General features: G+C 39.8%; 1 protein-coding gene across 3 annotated transcripts in view; it reads left to right on the top strand.

Annotated features, from left to right (window-relative positions):
- Nucleotides 1–18,904, top strand: part of SNCA (synuclein alpha) — a 62,266-nt gene that overhangs the window by 38,381 nt on the left and 4,981 nt on the right. The window lies entirely within an intron of this gene.

The raw sequence follows: 18,904 nt of genomic DNA, 5'->3' as shown, positions 1-18,904 counted from the left end.
ACGTGCAAATTGCAGGTGATATGCTTAGTTACACTTTGAGGACTCAACTTTCAGTTCCTGCTGGAAAAGAAAATAGACCCATATAGTCATCAGAGCAGAAGAGAAGCCAATAATGTTGCACAATCTCCACCTTAAGGCAGTGAACAGAGGTGCCAGGGATTACAGAAAGAATGACAGATAGTTCAGTTCCTGCAAGTAGTTGGTGGGTTATTTCTTTATGGATGAAAGCATGGGAGCTGAATGAATATCAGAGTTTGTAAGTTACACTAGGTGATGAGGGGATGCAGCCAATACAGATATACGCAGCTCGTGGCTAAGGTAATGATGGGAGCTGTGTACACTGTGGAAGCAATCTGTGTTATTCCAAAGAGGGACAGCATGTGAAAATAAATAGAAAAAATTAGTTCAACAGGCAAAAAAATAATAATAGTAGTGTCAGCATATAAAGTGATCAGCAAAGACCCAGGAGGATATCCAATGTGGAGAACATGGCTGAAAAACAATTTAAGGCTGCCTTTTTCTCAGAACAATCGATGTTTTGGGGGAGGAGAAATACTCATCTTGAGCAACATTATTTGGGTGATACACAAACTTTCACATGACTCCCACTGAAAACCTGTTTAAATGAGGAAAACTTTTTTTTTCTGTACATTCATGTCCCTTTTCCCTGATGAGGACTGGGAGGGAGCTTTGTGTGTGAGGCACATGCAGGTGGGTTTTCGTCATAGAAGACAAAGCCATTCACAGGGTGAAACTGGGAAAGATAGAACATGTGAAGGCTTTGTCAAAGCATCTTTAGTTGAATTGAAGTGTAGTTATGAAGCTGGTGAATTTTGGGCATATAATCATTAACAATTAGATGTTCTGTCCTTGGAAACAAGCAGTCAGAGAAACTGACAATAATGCAGGATAAGCTGCCTGGTGGCAGACAAGCATGTGGTCAAGAGAAACTCTGCAAAATGTGAGAAGTGACATTTGCAGCTGGTGACCCTATAGTGAACTGTGTGCATCCTTCCAGATGTCAGAGAAAATCAGAAATTATTATATTGTATTGTAATGTTAAAAATAAGTAATTTCCATGAATTGTTGTTCTGTTGGGAATAGGGATAGTGATATTCGGTTAAGGATTAATGTAGGAAGCAAGGAAGAAAATTCAAGGTTGGATGGATCAAGTGAAGCTTTTTCCAGGTTCTCTCAAGTACTAGTTGTAAATTAAATGGCTGATACTGAACACAAGCTGCTTCTGTAACAAAAAGGATCACTGAAACAACTTCCAGGAAAGATACCTTAAGGGCACATTGCTAGGCAAGATTATTTTTTAATTGTCTGGATGCATTTTGAGCTACTTTGAAATTTGGATCCATGGACAGAGGTTGCTAGAGAAGTAGGGGGAATGGTTCTGGTCTGTCATAAACTTCCTGCAGCTTTACATTTAATCACTGGAGATCTAATAAATCTGTTTCCTTACCTGCAGAGCTTGCAATATGTTTCTTATCTATGTAAAAAGTAAGAGCTTGGCATGATACTGTAAGCAAGTGGAAGACTTTTGAAGAGGTAAACATCAGCACAGTATTTAGTAAAGCATCAGTATTTAGTAAAGCAGTGCTAAAATTCATGTCTGACAGAGATGTATAGACTCCGTTTGATCTCACTTTAACTCCATGGCAGATCCTGAGCACCACTCTTCCTATGCAAGACAGGTTAGCCCTGGATATTTTGTGCTGGGTGATCTATTGGCCAGAAGGTAATTAAGTGAAGATGGATCCCCTCAATAACTGGGGCTTATAGGTAATATAGCTGCTGTCATAATGGTAACCCTAGGAAAAAGAAAAAATTAAAAATTGAAGCATTAGATGGAAATTATGGGAAGAGGAGTTGAACGTAAGGTGTTTGAAGCAGTCTTACTAACTTTGGGGTTTTGTTTTATTTCTTTCTTTATGGGTTTTAAGTAGTTGAGAGATCCCTTTTCTCACTTAATTCACATATTTCCCATCAGAAACTCTAGAGAAACAGAGTGGTCAAACTAAGGACTCAAGAGCTTCATCAAAGCTACCATGAGGCTTTTCCTTTCATTACACCATGGAAGTTGGATTAGTAATGATAGCTTTTGCTAGTTCATTCCTTTTTTCAGTGACCACTGTTAATAGCAGCTGTGGAATTCTGATCTGATTTTTAGTAGCTTAAAAAGATGGATTCCTGTATGTGTGAGACCTATGTCTGCTCTCCCCTTAACAGCTGTACTAGAAGCAGCAGCCAGAGATCAACCAAGCAGATCATTTTATGATCTGCACTGACAAATACATAAATAAAAATCTGGCCTGGGTTTCTGAATGGACTAACTAAATAGAGTATTCTTTGAGAAGTAGGTTTCTAAAAGCTGTCTTGTTTTGAATATTCAACCACCTCTGATAATTCATCCAAAAGAATTTCTTACAGGCAACTTACAAATCCTTGTCTCCGCTGCCTGAGTTGCTTGTAGTAGATAAACTGTAATGATATGTGTGGGCAATGCTTAGGCAGTTCTGCTTTACTTTGTGCTTAAATTATATTGCTAAATATAATATATACCTGATAAGGTTTCAAATTTTCCATTTCCAGTATATTTTACACATTTTGCCTGTGCTTTCTTAGTCCAGTGTAATATAGTAAGGAACTTCTGGGTTTGGTGCTGTAAGTTTTGTTTGACATATCAAATAAATGTTTTAATTTTCGTACTGCTGTTCTGTCGATTTCTTTATTTCCTTCTGTGAAGAAACACGTCTCGGTCCACCTGGCACTCAGGAAACCTCTGAGCACAAAACTGGGTATTAAAAAGGACAACAAAAAAAGGTTGTTACTTGGAAAATAGGCTGAGGATTGTCGCTTGTGTGGCAGGAAAGCACAAAATTCATTGAGTAGTTAGTGATCTCAGTTGCTTTAAATGTGGAGAAGGAATGGCCTTGTTTTATTGAGGCTGAAGTCTCGGCAGCAAAGGAGAGGAGGAGATGACTTTATAGGAAGTATTCAAATGTTCTGAAGTCCTGGTTTTTCACTTGTTCACTTGGGGGGAGAAAAAGCTGTGAAAGCAAGGAAATTACTAACTCACTGTTTCACATTGGAAAATATAGATAACAAAAGAAACCCTGAGAAATGCCTCACATGAATCACAGTGCCAGAAACACCAGGACTTGGTCACGTAAAGGACTGAGTGTATGCTTGGATTCAATCTTCTGTGTGGGTACAAGAACTCAAGTGTATGTATGTAGAAATCCTGAGTGGGATTAGGATGTCAGGGTGCTGTTGTTAAGTTTAGCTAGTGGATATTGTTAGTTTAATCTTTCTCGTGGTAACCCCAGTGCTTGGACTGAGTGAGGGTCCTGGGGATCATGGCAACATCATGTTCCTCCAAGTGGTGCAAGTCTCCTTGCACCACCTATCTAGGCTTGTGCCTATTTCTTCCTTAGCACACATGGCTTTAAAATAGCTTCTAACCTGGGAGCAAGTTCTCTATTTTCTGGCTATGACAGATACTGTTGGTAATACAGGTCTTGCATGAGTCAGATATTAGTCACAGAGCCTTCTGCAAAGATCCAGGCTGTAGCATGCAGAGAACAGAACACTTTTACGTAGTGCAGCCCCTAATTTCCACTTCAAACAGACGATCAGGATGATGGGGTTATTAAAGACTTTGGATCTTATTAAAGGCCAAGGTTGGGACTGAGGTTTTGGTTGACATCTATATAAGGGATGCAGGGGGGAGACAGCAGGGCATACAGGGTGCAATTCTCAAGTGGCAGCTACAAATAAAGGGACCCAAATCCTTCAGGTCTCAACTCAGCTGTGCTGAGTCAGATGAAAAACACCAATCAGCAGCATTGCTTGGGCTGCCCTGCTCCAGCTGCCAACCAAGGGTGTGCTGGTTCCTCTCCAGTGCCTACAGCACTTGTCATGAGCTTTGCTCTGGTGTCAGTGGGCAGTGGCAATGACATACTTTCTGTTTCAGAATAACACTTTATGTAAAAATAAAACCCATGTGAACCAGCTGAGTAACGTGTAATCGTGATAGTGTAAATTTGGCAGGAGAGTCAGAGTTTGCACTTGTTCTCTTAGATGCTCAGACGAGGAGAGAATGAGACTGTAATCGATATGGGGCTTGCTGTTTGAGTAATGCCTGACTTGCAAAGGCAGACAGTTCAATTAACTTGTCTGTCAAGAACTATGCCTATGTAAAAATGCAGCTTACAACAGCATTTTTCAGATAATCTGTGGTCATAGTTAAAACCAGATTTTTGAGAGATTCAGTATTCTACCCTGGATCTTAAGTCTGGTTATCCCTTTGGTACCCCTGTGGAAGCTGAGCTACTTTGAAAAATAGTCCTTGGAGTATACTTAATATCATAAAAATTTTAGTAGTGCAAATCTGTCTAAATAGTTTTAACTTGCTTTTCTGAGCTGCTGACTTGTACTAGTTTTCTCAGGCATCAGGTGGATTGGGTTTTTTTTTCATTTATTTTAAATAAAATGTAATTGTTTAACTTTAGATTGTGGGAGCTGAAAGCATAAGAAAAACACCCAATATCATCAGGAGGGTGACTAATGTTGGCAGCACTGGTGATGCTGATAGACATTAGAAGATAAAGGAGAGCAGATGGCGTATCATGATTTTTTGAGTGCTCTGCTTATTTTTGCCTCTCTAATGTAGTCCTTTGAAGAACATTACCTGAATTTTAAACCTTTTCCTTCTCTCACACAAAAAAAAAAAAAAAAAAAAAAAAAAAAGAAAAAAAAAGAGTGAGAGTAATCATAATGTTTTCAAAGCAGAGCCTGTATTATGGTCACATCTGGTACCCAGAATGCCTCTGCATGTCTACAAACATTTGTTTGCACTTGAAAGGCACTGCTTTGTATCAGCAGTTAGCATTTTATTTTCAACTTTTCTCTCCAAAATTTCCAAAAGAAAACAGAAATTGCAAGTAAACATGGCATACTCTTGACTTCAAAACCATGGCAAACCTCTGGGATTATTTTGCTTTCTAGCAGGGCAAAGCTCATCGCTCCACACTTCCGAGTGAACCTCAAGAAGCAGTCTGGGAAATGGAGAGGTTGTCAGGAAAGGGGCTGGGAGCTGATTCCTCCTGTGCAGTTTGTAAAGAACAAGCATCAAGAGGGCCTTTTTTAGCTTGTGAACTTTACAAACTTCAAAATAAGGCTCTTTCTCAGCAGTCACATGGCACTGAGAGTAAACAAGTAACTACACAGTCTAATAATCAATGAAAGGACAGAAATGTTGTTGGAGAAGTGCTGGCACATCTATACTCTCCTCAACCTGGCAAACACAGAATCAAATCTCTCACTGACTATATGGAAAGCTTGAACAGGTTCTGTATATATTGTGAAAGGTTGTGGTAGATATCTGAGGAAAGATTATATTTAGAAGGGAGACAGATATTGGTAGAGGTCTCTGAGGAACTTCATCCCAAATGTTAACAAAGCTTTTATAGTAAAAAAAAAAAACAAAAAAAGGTTGAGGAAGTTTTTCAATGTGTGCTATACTGGTAGAAGAACTGCATTGCAAGAGCTGGTGCTGGTGTAGACACATCAGTGTGGACAGACTGGTTTCATGATCCCAATATGTACAACTAATACAGCAAAACTTTCCAGTGGAAACTTATTATGGGTGACCTAACACTCAAACAAAGCAGGAGCTGGTGACTCCAGACTTCCCCATGCTTAGACTGTGCTTGTATAAAAGACCAGGGGTTCCTTGGTTTGGGATCCCTCCTCAGAGGCACCAGTTTGTTATTCAGTTACTGCACTGTGATTAAATTATTTTAAGGATCAGGATGTCTGAGAGTCTGCTATGGGAAACCAGGTGTGACTGTGTGACTGTGGGGTGTATAGCTGTGAAGGGGCCTCAGTCCCAGCTCAGGTGGTGCAAGTGTGACTTCAGAGTAGCTGTTGGATGGTATGGTCGAACAGAGAAGTTTCCTTAACAAGCAGCTGACTTTGTTAAGTTCCCATGTAGAAAGACAACTTTTAATTTGCTGTTGGTTAAATATGGGCTTTTGAACAGATTCCCCTGACTAAAGCAATGTATTGTGGAAGGGAATACAAAGGTTTTTTATTTGAACTAGAAAGCTCCTTTAGTATTTTAATGAGCACTCACTGTGCTGGGACACTTGAACACCCTACTGGATGGTTTACTGGTATTTCAAGTCTCTGGGTCAATTAAAATGTGGAATAGACGTGGTGAAGCAGCAGCATTAATGTTCCCCAAGCTGGAGTGTTGAGTGATGTTACAGGTTTGGTCAGTACTGCAGTTTGGTGATTTTCAACTACTGGGCCAGCATGCTGGAGGAATTGTGCTGACAGCCATCCAGCAATAAGCAGGGCTTGGAGCAAGGCAGGTGGTCCTTTGGGGATGTAGAGGAAAGAAGCTTCATCACTTCCAAAAGTCTGGCCCCTTGGGCTTGACATCTTCCCATGTAACGTTGTTCCTTACAACAGGTCAGTGCTGACTGGCCTTGGAGGACTGCTCTTACCCGAAGTGAGAAGCACAGTGAGAGGGGGACAGTGAGGTCCTCACTGAGGGCCAGAGGAGCTGCAACAACTCATGCGGCAACACATGGCTGCTGGGTTTGCAGTTAGTGATCCTAAAGTGCAAAAAAAAAAGAAAAATCTAAAGCAGAAGGGGAAACAAAATGTATTTCAGGCAGAAAAGCAAAGCCACCTGAGACATGAGCTCAGCTGGGCTGGGAGGGTTGTCAGCTGTGGGCTGCCCCTTGCTGCTGTGAGCTCAGGTCTCTGTTGTCTGACAGCAAAATATATTGCTCATGTGTAGCACATCTAAAAAAGTAGGTTGTTTTCTGTGTTTAACCACATCTGTGCTAGAAAGGTATTTCTTTTAGGCAGGCAAGAGGAGGAATGAACACTTCCTTTGGGTTAGCCACAGACACTTGTCCTGTGGAAGGAAATTGAGTGGTATTTCCAAGATACAAGTGCAAGGGAATTATCCACTTAGCCTGGTACATCCAGCCTTAGTTGTATTCTAGGCTTTTGTGGGTTCCATCTGCATCCACAGTCAGGGGAAAAGCTTTCCCCTTCCTTTGTGGAGAGAGCTATACATGAAGATCTGTGCCTTTGGCTTGACTGAAGCACACCTCTTTAGCTGAAGTTAACCAGCTCTCTGGGAATTAGTGCCCCTAAAGATACAAATAGTCTCAGTCATAAGCAATCTGTCATAGTAGATAAGTGGTCAGTCATGGGGTCCAAAGTCAACACAAGTGCTCTGATGTGCCAATTATGTGGTTGTAGATAACCCATATGTGGTATCTAATAAATATTTTAAGAAAGTGATATGTCAAGGAGTGGTACAGCCTTGATGTATTACTTACATATCTGTCAAGTTTCTGATAGATATCTGCTGTGTCTGTGCTCTAATCTTGGTATCAAATGGTACACTTGGCAATGTAAGAAGTTATAAGGGACAGTTATTCTGTTAGTCTCTGTGATGAAGCCTCTTACATTGTCTGAATGATTGACAGGTGTTTTGGCATTTTATAAGAGAGCAAACTGACAGGCTGACTGGTGAACATAAATTTACATCACTTATACACTGTTAGTTTTTGCTAACAGTGCACTCTGCCCTGGTGTTTATTTGTGCAAAACCTGTTTAATCTGGAGTAGGAGGCCATGTTAAGTTGGTAGTTAGTGTTAAGAAAAAAGGTCGTTTTTCAAATGGAACAAAATGAAGTTGCTACAGAAATAAGTAAGAAGCAGTTAATTGAAATTCAAGGAATGCAAAGAAGGAGCTGAGAATCTGATCTAGTGGTCTGGAATGCAGAAGAAATGGCCAACAGTCCATCAAAAGTCAGTGCCTCGTCTCCACGACCTGCAGTTCTTCTCAGTGGCTTTCTCATTCTCGTAACACAGAGAGAGCCTTTTTCAGAATATTTTGAGGGATTTTTTTTTTCTCTTCCCCTGAAGAATAAATCAATTTGCATTCATTATTTATTCTAGGGTTTTCATACTGTTGAACAAGCTGGTCGATGGTTTTCCTACAGGAAAGGTAGGCTGTGCTCTGGTGCAGGACTAATTCCCTGTGCAAGCCTATCGCTGGGAATGCACCAGCAGTGACCTGCTGGCCACTCACGCAATTTAACAATCATATTTTGAAGGCTGTAATTTTGGCTCATAGCAAATATCCAGGAAATACTCAACCCTGGGTTGAAAAAAAAAAAGGATTCTGACCATCAGGTATTTTCTGTGAAGTTACAAAGTCCTTGCTGAACTGCAGGGCCTGACCCACAAACTCCTTCCCTTTGTTTGTAATGCTGAAGCCTGAATTATTCATAGAGTGGGGACTCGGAGCAAACTGCAGAAGCCAGCGCACTTAAGGTGATTAATGAAAGTCTGAGCTGGTGCTTTACAATGTAGATGAGTCATTAGTATAACAGACACACTAACAAGCACGGAAGAGAGTTTGTGTGGGAGGGTGGAAGAGTCATCTCTGCTTAGGTTGCTACAGAGTTGAGCCGGAGCAACAGGTCTGGTTACATCTCAGTGCTCCCAGGTGCTTAATTTCATCTCACAAGTTAGAGACACATCCCCTCATACAATGTGATACATATTACAATATAAAACAATCACACATGCTTCAATGGGATTAACAGGTTCAAGTGCATTAGGGTGTTGCTGCTCTTGGGACCAGTGTCCTACGCCTTTGAAGAGGGTGGTGTTAATGCTGCGTTCAATGTGTTGAGTGTGTCTCCAGCCACTATTCTCAAGGCACTTAGTTTTGGAGGGGGACACGGTAATTAAAATTTACTTCATAGAAACCCCCACAATGTACATGTGTTCTGTGCATACAGGTTATGTAGCTTGTGGGGTTCACAGCCCTATCTTCTGTCTGTTTATATTGCTTCTGTCTTCTTTTTTTCATTAGTTTAGAAGGCAGATCGATGTTTTGTTTGAGGATTTTTTTTTTCCTCTGAAGAAAATGGTGGGCAAATGGTCATACTTTGTATTCACATGAAGGAAGTAGTACTAGATTTGAAACCAGTTAAACAATCCCGGAAGGAAAAAATTCCTTTCTTCCTGACTGCTATATATTTAACAGGCTGCTGCATGATCAAAGGTCCCTTTAGGATTTTAAAATGATGAGATAAGAACGAGTTTAAATTCTCTAACATTTGTGTTTGTGACAGCAAGAATGTGAGAAGCAATGTCAAATGCTTGAAGTCCGCCCACTCGTGCAGTGATCACTGAGTCATTTTACTGATAGAAGCCAACTCAGAATACTTCACCCCTTCTATAAATGTTGGACCAAACTCAGCTGGGAAATGGGAGCATCACCCACACAACACAAGCCACTAGACCATTTTTCTTTTGTACAGGGTAGTCAGCAGCAGTATTAAAAAAATAACTTCAGTGCTGAAGGGGTTCTGTTTCTGCAATGAATAGTCATTGGGGGAATATTGGCTTCTAAGTTTGCTTTGCCTTAAATCTTGGTTTCCACGGGGTTGTTGAAGACACTGGGCTTGAATGGTGTCTCTTTATATGTGAATCTTATGCTCCTATTGCAATGAGGGTACAGTAGAAGAGCTCACTTGTCAGTGATTTAATTTGGGAAATTACAGATGGATACATGCTGAGTCTGTCTATCTAACTTCCAAGATGTTGTACCTTATCATACTAAGTAGTTTGGGGTTTTGGCACTTGAAACACTTTGGATTTCTGAAGTTTGTTCTTGATTCACTACAGTGTTATGGTACTGTTCAACCTATGTAAAAGCTTTGACTTGAGTGCAACTAACTACTTGCTGAAGCATATGCTTGAAAATCTTTGCTGAGTCAGGGTTTAGATGGATTTAAATGTTTAAAAATAATTCAAGTTGAAGTAGATCAGCTTTTAAGCTTTCGTTAGTAATGGTATTTTAATCTTCTCTTATCAGATTGCTTACATATATGTTGTGGTTTAAGCCCAGCTGGCAACTAAGTACCACGCAGCCGCACAATATGGTATCCGTTTGTTGTCATCATTGCAAAGAATGTGTTGAACTCTTTTTCTGCAATAATACATTCAGAAAAATGCTTCTGAGTACTTGAGGTACTGGTTATTCTTCTGTAAATAGCTTTTTGAGGATGCTAGATGGTCCAAGGCACAACCTGGCAGAAGTGTCTTTTGTTTAGGTAAATGTAGCCCACTAAGCATCCACACTTTGCATATATTTGTTTGCAATGTTGCAGGTATAGCAAAGAGATTAATAACATTAGAGCAGTTAATTGTTGCACTTTCCGATGCCACTGCCTTTCTTGGATAATTCCTGACAGATGGGCAACTAAACTGGAGAATAGGGACCAGTTGGTTTGTTGCCTGCTCTTACAGAAATGATACACGTATAACAGAAATCACTGCCATTTTCACTGGCACTTCACTATTTCCTCATTGAATCTGCTTGTTGAACAATGCTTCTTATGAAATAGTAAAAACATTATCTGTCTTTATGCTACAAAACTACAAAAATTATCATACTTTAATGAGAGCCATTGAAACACCTCTACGCTGGGAATGCACAAATATTTGGCAGATAACTGAAACAAAATGATTTGGAAATGGTGATTAAAAGATGATGATGCAGCATACTGCTGAATTTCATTTAGTTTGTTTGATCATGTCAAGCTACATTTACTTTTAGCCTCATGTTCCACAGAAGTGTTTCCTAGTCTGTATCATTTCTAAAATGGCATTTGCATGTAAATTCACCAGCTGAGTGTCTAACTGATACTGCTCGAGCATTTCCTAACACTTGGACATCTGGCTATGGCAGTCTTGCAAGTGAGTTGTGTTCAGATCTGCATGGGTGATTCTCAAGATCTGGCTGTCCTTCTTATCTAAATGTTAACCAGGCAGCACATGTAGAGAAACATCTTTATGGCTGGTAGCAGATAGGTTTTTGTGTTGCTTTCAAACTGCAGGGAGTCATAAATACACATCTTTTTCTGAAGCATGGACTAATCCTGCCAGTCTTCTTGTATCATTCTCAGTTCTGAAAATACAAAGCACTATGATGGAGAAAATGTTTTATTGCTTTGGGCAGTGTATCGATGTTCAGGATCCGCAAATGTGGTTTGTAGGAGAAAAAACCGTACCAACTGTAATTGAACATGTGTTCTCTCCTCCTCTGTTTTAATCAAACATCCTTGTCTCTTATAGAATAAGCTTTGTTGGTAATCAAGTTTTGTTGGTAATCATTCTCTTTGGCATGACATACATGAAATTATTCTTCCTCAGCTTCATCTGAGCTTCTGTAAATCACATGTAGCTTACTGTTATGCCATGAATTTGAAGAAAAGTGGTTTGGTTTGGTTTTTCCTATTTATCCCCAAAGTACAGGGTATAATGAGTGCAATTACTAAGCTGTGTATCACTCAAAACTTCCTGACAGAATTGTGGTTTTACCTGCTGTTCTGGATGTTGGGAACAGAATAAATGTTTTTATCTCAACTACATTTTTTGTATGCTACCTCTCTGGTGTGTATACATTGTTTTTTCCTCTGGTATGCTTAAATATAAATGGGGCAGTGGCTGGAGTATAATTGAGTCCCCTCTCTCAAAGAGATATTTCCCTTTCATTGTATTCCCTGTGGCTGTGGGACTGACTGCTTTCCTGTGAATTGTAGCAATTCATGGTGATATCTTCACTGGGACTTAGGTGCATTCCTGGGTGCAGAGGGCAGCCCCTGCTTAGCTGGTTAAGTTCATACAGCTAATGTGATTAATAATAAGAAATGACCAGAGGAAAAGTGTCATTTTAACCATTCTGATAACTCACATTTGATGCTTCTTTGATCCTTTAAAAGCAGCTTTGCATTTTAATTTCAAATGGTTTAACAGAGTTTATTAATAGAAGGCTCCTTCTGGTAAAAACGGTGAAGTAACAATTCCCCTTTGAAGATTCATCTCTGGCTGAGATCATCATCATCGTCCCACACTGGTTCACATAGTTTTCTGACTTCAGGCACCACTGGGGCTTGCCCTCCTTTCCTCTTTCAGCAACATGATGAGCAGTATCTCTGCCCTACTTGACTCTGTTTCAAACACCAAGCAGCCACATCCCAACTCTAGCAAGACTTGCCTTGCATGCAGTTCTCATAAATGAGCACCAGAGACACAGGCTAGGGGATGCTCAACAGGTTTTTCCTAACTGTTTTGTATGGACAGAATAAGCTGGCTTACCCCAGAGAAGACTGAAATGAGTTAGGGTAATGGTTTTTCCAGTATCAAGCCCTTGCTACAGAGAGAAAGGAGACTGTGTCCACTGGGAACAGGACTAGAAATATCGTTGCTAAGTGGTAGTGAGAGAGATCAAAGTTAGACACCAGGAGAGATGCTAATGGTAACAGTAATTAAGTGCAGGAATAGATTGCCTGGGGATGCTGCCTGGGGATGCTGGGAATTTTTGTCACTTGAGGCTTTTAATGTGGCTTTTCCCAGACATCTGTTGGGAATGACTTGAAGAAAGCTGAACCTATCTAAAACAGAGATGTGACTTAGGTGACTCCTCAAAGGCCATCCAAACTTGCACTCTTATGATTTTCTATGTATGAAGTAGTAGTGAAGATTTTTATGGATCCCTTTTGGGATAGCAGCACATATCTGAAGAGAGGGTTATAAACACAGGCTGCTCTCAGACATACAGGTATTAAGTACAAAACTGGCTTAGTGGGGAGTAGAGTACATCAGGCTTTTACTGACGTAGAAGGAGCAGAATTTGGCCTGGGAAAGGCTGTGTTGCATTGAACTCCACTCTCATGCAGTGTGGATGATATCAGAGTTCAGTCTGTTGCTTTCCAGCATCTAAGGCAGAAGCAAAAAGCAAAGATAACAGTAACAGTGCTGGGGGAGGAGGGAAAGAAAACACAGATACTCAAGTATTATATATTTAGGTACTAGTCTTTTATGAGTCTCCTTGACTATTACACCTTACTAAGTAAACTTTATTAAATAATTCTTTTCACTTAGTTGAAGAGTTATTTCTTCTTCTATGGAAGAAGAATAAGCTGAAGAGATTCTTATGATGTTTGTGTTTCATGCCACTGGACTGTGAAGAAACCTTTCTCAATTCAAGTGAAAGCTCTGAATAGTTGTGTACTTGCTTCTAGATGAAGAGTGTCCCTTCAGGAACATAAATTTAAAATACAGGCTGACTCTCTAGTCTTTTGTAGTGTTTCATCTGCTGCTGAATAGATCAAAATCGCAGGAAATACATCTGAAACCCTTATAATTCAAATAATTGTTGCAAGTAGTTTTTTTAGAGCAAGTGCTTGTTTACTCCTCAGAAGAAATATATTTTAAAATTCCCCAGCTAGGTAAAATGTTATAGTAGGTTGGAGTTGAAGGAATGCTTTAGAGAAATGCTCACTGATAATAACCGAAGGGTAACCACTTCACTTACAGCACGTACTATCAATCAATCAATCAATCAATCAAAGCCTTTGAAGGTGACTGTCCTGCTACTAGATCACCTGTGAGCCCACCACTCAATGTGCTGGAGAGTAAAAGCAAAAGAGCCAATGCTGATTGCATTAGCTTCTCCCCTCATACTCTAGGAAATAGCAAAAGGGAGAGAAACCTGCCCTCTTTCCACTACCTGTAGAGAGATCTTCCCCTTTCTTTAAAAACTTCCTTGGGAATGAGTGAAGTTGCTTCCTTGCCCTGTGAATACAGTCACACGAGATGGGGTACAGAACGTGTGCTCTCTCGGGGACCATGTGTAATGGAGTGGGAACTCATGCTTTTTGTTGTGCTAGAGGATGGCTGGTCCAGCAGTTTTTTGTAGGGGACTTTTCCTAAGAGTAGGAGAAATAACTATGGTTCAGAGATTGCTGTTTTGGATAATACAGGATTGAATGAACTGTTTGCATAATTGGAGAATTTTTTTAGAGGAAACTTATTTTTATCCTTTAGTTTTGCCTTTAGGAAAGAGAACATATACTCATGGAGTCTATACAATAAATTCTGGAGTTCATCTGCACTAAAAATTTATGTAATGTTGATATTCAAACTGTTTTAAGTAAAGTATGGTAAAAAAACTTTGCAGCTTTAACTGGGACCATGCTGTTCAAAATCATCTTTATTGACTTAATGGAGCCAAATCTGAGCAAGGTTGCTCTTTTCTATGTTGACTGTCAAGCTGATGTGTACCACTCTTCTAGTTAATGTGATCTGTCAAGATCATGTGTCGTTATGTTAGTTTTAGTCAATGAAGGCAAAGCTCAGGTATCATCCTTGGAGATCGTTCCTGGTGATGGGTTCATACAGATTGAAGAATTCTCCATTACAGCAAGAGGACAGATGGGTTTAGCTAACCCCAGGATGCTTCTGACAGACATAGGGTCTGACCAGTTCCTTCGTCTTTCCTCTCTTTTCTAGGATGTGATCATTCCTGCTGTTCTCCTTTGGGATCTTCCAAAATCCCCAGCAAAGTGTGTTGTGTAGGTTGAATTCTGTATTCAGGAGAAGGCACTCTTGGGCTGGCTTAGACCAAGTAGGTTACCTCACAGGCCTTGTTAATATATGAGAGAATGGCTTGCCTATTTTGCAGTAACATGACATTTCTGGCTTATATTATTCTTTGGCTTTGTAATTATTTTCTGAGCACCATTTGCCCTTCATCTTTGACTTTGTGTGCCTAAGTGTCACACCTTTTCCTGTTGAAGTGCATGTTATTTATTTCAGTCACTTACTCAGTTTTGTTAATGTACCTTTGAATTATGTAGTAAGAATAGTAAAAATAAACTCAGGCTGTTTATTGTTCCTTCTTAATGCATAAGACCAAGCAAGCACATAAGTGCGGTCCTTGGTCCTTCTTCCAAATCCTTATTGAAATTAGTGGTGTCACTTGACTCAAGATTCCTGTGAAACTGCACTCTGAAACTTCAATTTTGAGAATCTAAATAACAAAATTTATAGTAGCTGTTGTTCAAGCAGATCCCTTACCCTAAAGTATTGTCATTACCTTGTTCAGGAGAATGTCAAGAGAGTCAGATCTGTGACCACATCCCTCTGACGTGATGTCCAGTTAGCATGTATCATTCCCACTATCTTGCAATTAGAAATTACTTCAGTCTTTCCAAATGATAAGCCCTAGTTTATTCTTTCCCTATCCGTGGAGTTTTCCATGTCACCATAGATTTCGGAGACCAAAAAGGATGAATCTGAGAGGACTGTGTGTTCTGGATGCACTTACATCCGTTACTGATGTCACATTGACTCATCCCCTGGGCAATCTCTTATTTTAAGTCACCTGTAATTAATGCACATGTCCGTCACTGTAGAACTCATATGACCTGCTGGTCTGGCCTGAGAAATGAGTGGCTTCTCCATGTAATCCCTATTTATCAGCAAATAGCAACATACCAGTAACTCTAATTTTATCAGCCTGGTTAATGCAAACACGAATCTGAGTTTCAGTAGAGTTGATTCCTCACAGAAATGTTCCTGTTTTACTCTGAACTGAGTCTCATCTTTGCAAGCAATACTAACTGGGGAATTTTAATGGAAGGGAAGAAAAAATGTACACAATCTGTGTTGTACTGAAATTTGTTTTTCAATGAATTTGAAACAGTTCATAAATTATTGTAAACAGAAAGTATTTCCAGCCATTTATAAACACCGATAAGGGCCTGTAACCACAGACACTCAGTCCTCACATTCATTCCTCTCCCTATAGGCTTCAGTCTTCTTCCTTTTCACTTTTGTCATTGCTAACTGAAAGGCATAAAACCGCAAATTAAAATGTAGCCTGTAGCACTTGCAGGAACTATCTTAGCCTTTCATTGGAATTGTGCTATTGAGGTGATATTTATTTGTTTAATTAAATGCCTCTTCTTTGTTTCATTTCTCCATTTAAGGAGAAGAAGGGCAATAGTCTTATTTCATTATTGGTACTCTAAATGAGTTGTGCACCGGAACAGCTAGTTTCCTTCACACATAATGCTTTCTCATCAGTTCCTTCGCTTAGGTGATCAGCTTAGGGATAATTAAAACAATTTACTTTATTTCTAGCTAGTGTGCAGATACATGTCTGTATCTCCAGAGTAAAACTGCTAGACTGATGATGATGCTTTGCCATTCACAGCTGAATCTTGGAGGCACTGACTATTGCAATGAGTGAGCAGGAGCTTTAAAGCATCCTAAGCTGACCTGGCAACTGAGTTATAACCAGTGAGCTCCATGAATTTAATGTCTTAGGACTAGGAAAGTAGATGAATTGAGGCCATTTTAGCATATCTTTGTTCTGCCTCTTGTTAGAATTGTTTGTTCAAGAGTTTTTCTCCCATCCAGATACATTGGGCTTTATGGTCAAAATACCTGTAAAAAATAAGTTACCAAATGATAAAAACAGTTATTTGTTCATTTTGGTCCAATATCCAGCCTCTGAGTGTCCTGGTGGAGTATGTTTGGTGGAGAAGGAGAAATACAAATTATTTTCTTTTCAAAGGGGAATTTTGAGCCCATTGGCACAATTGCTGTTCAGCTTGTAGCAAGAGGTGAATTTGTAGAGTAACCATAACAACTGCACTGAGGGTATAGAAAAGGAATCCCAAAATTTTTCTTTAAGCTCCACTGTGTAATGACTGACAGTTCCCAACAAAAGTTCTTACAGAGGGCATAATACCAAAATGAAATGGGTTTATTCAGGCTGGAGGGATATTGAGTTACCATTGAGTTACCACATATTGAGGCAGCCCTGCCGAATTATAGGTTTGGGATGCAATAACAGGCACAAGACCAATAGCTTTAGGGATAAACAGTTAATCTCTAAATAATGATATGGTGATAAAGACAGATTACTGGTGCAGTTATCCAGACTGTAACAACAGCATATTCAATAATTCACTAATACTGGGCTAGACTTAATATCTGGGCTCACAAAGATGTACAAGACCATGGCTGTCAGACAGGCAGGAAGCAAGGCTGACTTCTCTGAACAAGCTACTTGGATCAGTTGACAAACTCAGGAAATGTCAAATTCCCTGATGGGAATTCCATTTAGTTGTTGAGTCAGGAAAGCACTGTTTCCTTTTGTTCACCAGGCATCATATCCCACCTCTCAGCCAGTTCTGTCTGTGGTGTGCACAGAGCTTGCTAGTACAATATAAGGCAATCCCACCGTTACTCTAATATATCAGTACATGATAATTTTGCAAGATAATAATGCTTTGGATGTGTATTTTTTTATTTTGAGCTCTTGCTGGTGCCACCACCTCGTGTATACGAACAACAAATTGGACTGCGTTAAAATGACTTTGCATGGAACATTTTGTTGGGGGTCTTAAAGGACTTTCCAAAAGGGACTTCAAAGGTCTTTACACCAAGGTATACCAAAATTACCTTGTAAACCAGCATTTTCCCCATTCCAATTCACTGCTTTTTCCATAGTGCCTGTTATCTTGATTCACAGTTAGTCAGTAATTATAAGACACAAAATAAGACTGGCAAGTGATGTAGTGTGACCAGTGCTCATTGGGTTTATAATAATCTATTCTGTTGAAACTAACAATGACTTCTCATGTTGCATTAACTTTTTAGGTGTTTGAGACAAGCTTCACCTTGTTTTTATGTATATAATTGAATGTGAACAGTAGGGCTTTCTGTTAGAGAAAAGGTCCTCCCACAATATCTGCATGGAAAATTTCATAGAGGTCTCAAGAACAGACGGAAAATCAGCAATTGTGAAACAACGTGAATCCTAAAGTTTATGGGGGGAGCTTATCAGTGAGTATAAATATATGGTGGCAGTGGCGGTAGAGATTGAACCAGACTCTTCAGCATTGCCCAGTGATATGTCAGGAAGCAGTGGGCACTGATTGAAATATAGGAAAGTCCATTTATATGTAAGAAAAAGGCTTTTTTCGCTGGGTGAGGTTATCCAGCAAGATTATGGAGTCTCCATTTGTGGGAATGGTCAAAATCTGATCAGGCATGGCCCTGAGCAAGCTGCTCAAGGTGGACTAGACAATTTCTGGAGGTGTCTTCTGACCTCTGTGATTAGTGGCTTCCAGGGTGATCACCTCTTGGCAGGATAAATGTTTTAAGAGCTGACAGTTTGGTAGCCTGGTTTATTTATCTCAGAATATGGAATCACTGCAGAAGGAATTAGTCTCCAGTAATCATGAGAATTTGCATGACTCTAAGACTCTTTCAGTATTCATAATGGAAGGAAAACACGTTACTAGTCAGGGAGATAGTGGATTGTAATGCTTAGATCAGCTGCTAAATTACAATTAAAATGTTTCCTTTTGAAGTTGCTTTTTTCTGTGGCTTGAGACATATTTTCTTTCTGGTGGCAATAACTTTGCATTCCAGCACACATCACTGAGAGGACAGAAGGCACACTCCTGAAGTGCCATCACTACATGGTGCTGACATAGGAGCAGTACCATGGGCAGACCATTTGGTCTGTTTTCCATGTGTGGAAGATCCCAAACAGTCTCTCCCCTTCCACTAAGAGTGTTATGAGGCAGGAAAGAGAGTGAAGGGAAAGAATGAGGTATGATTTTCACCAAAAACACTGAAATAAGAGAAACCTATCCGGTGACATTTTCCTGGTAAAAGAAATAGTCCTGAAGTTTTGTCAAAGACTCTGTATTTTAACAGGTCTTCATTTTAACCGGGTCTTCAGGAGGACTTCTTCATTAGTTTCATTACTATTTTATTGCAAAAGTGGGTCATTTCACACTGTTGTGCACAGAGCTTAGCAGGATTCATTCCCATAGTAAAGGAGGAGGAGTCAACATTTTGGAGCCATAACAGCACCTTCATCTCTGAGAGTCTTTAGTTAAGCTTTTCAGATCATCTAATAGAAACCTTTCCCTCTGGAAATGACCTTCTGTGTGGTCTAAGAGAGGTTGCTGCTTCT

The sequence above is a fragment of the Pseudopipra pipra genome, chromosome 4, assembly GCF_036250125.1.
Source record: "Pseudopipra pipra isolate bDixPip1 chromosome 4, bDixPip1.hap1, whole genome shotgun sequence".
Classification (NCBI taxonomy): Eukaryota; Metazoa; Chordata; class Aves; order Passeriformes; family Pipridae; genus Pseudopipra; species Pseudopipra pipra.
The sequence above is the reverse complement of the archived record's forward strand: the minus strand, read 5'-3'. Positions and strand labels throughout refer to the sequence as shown.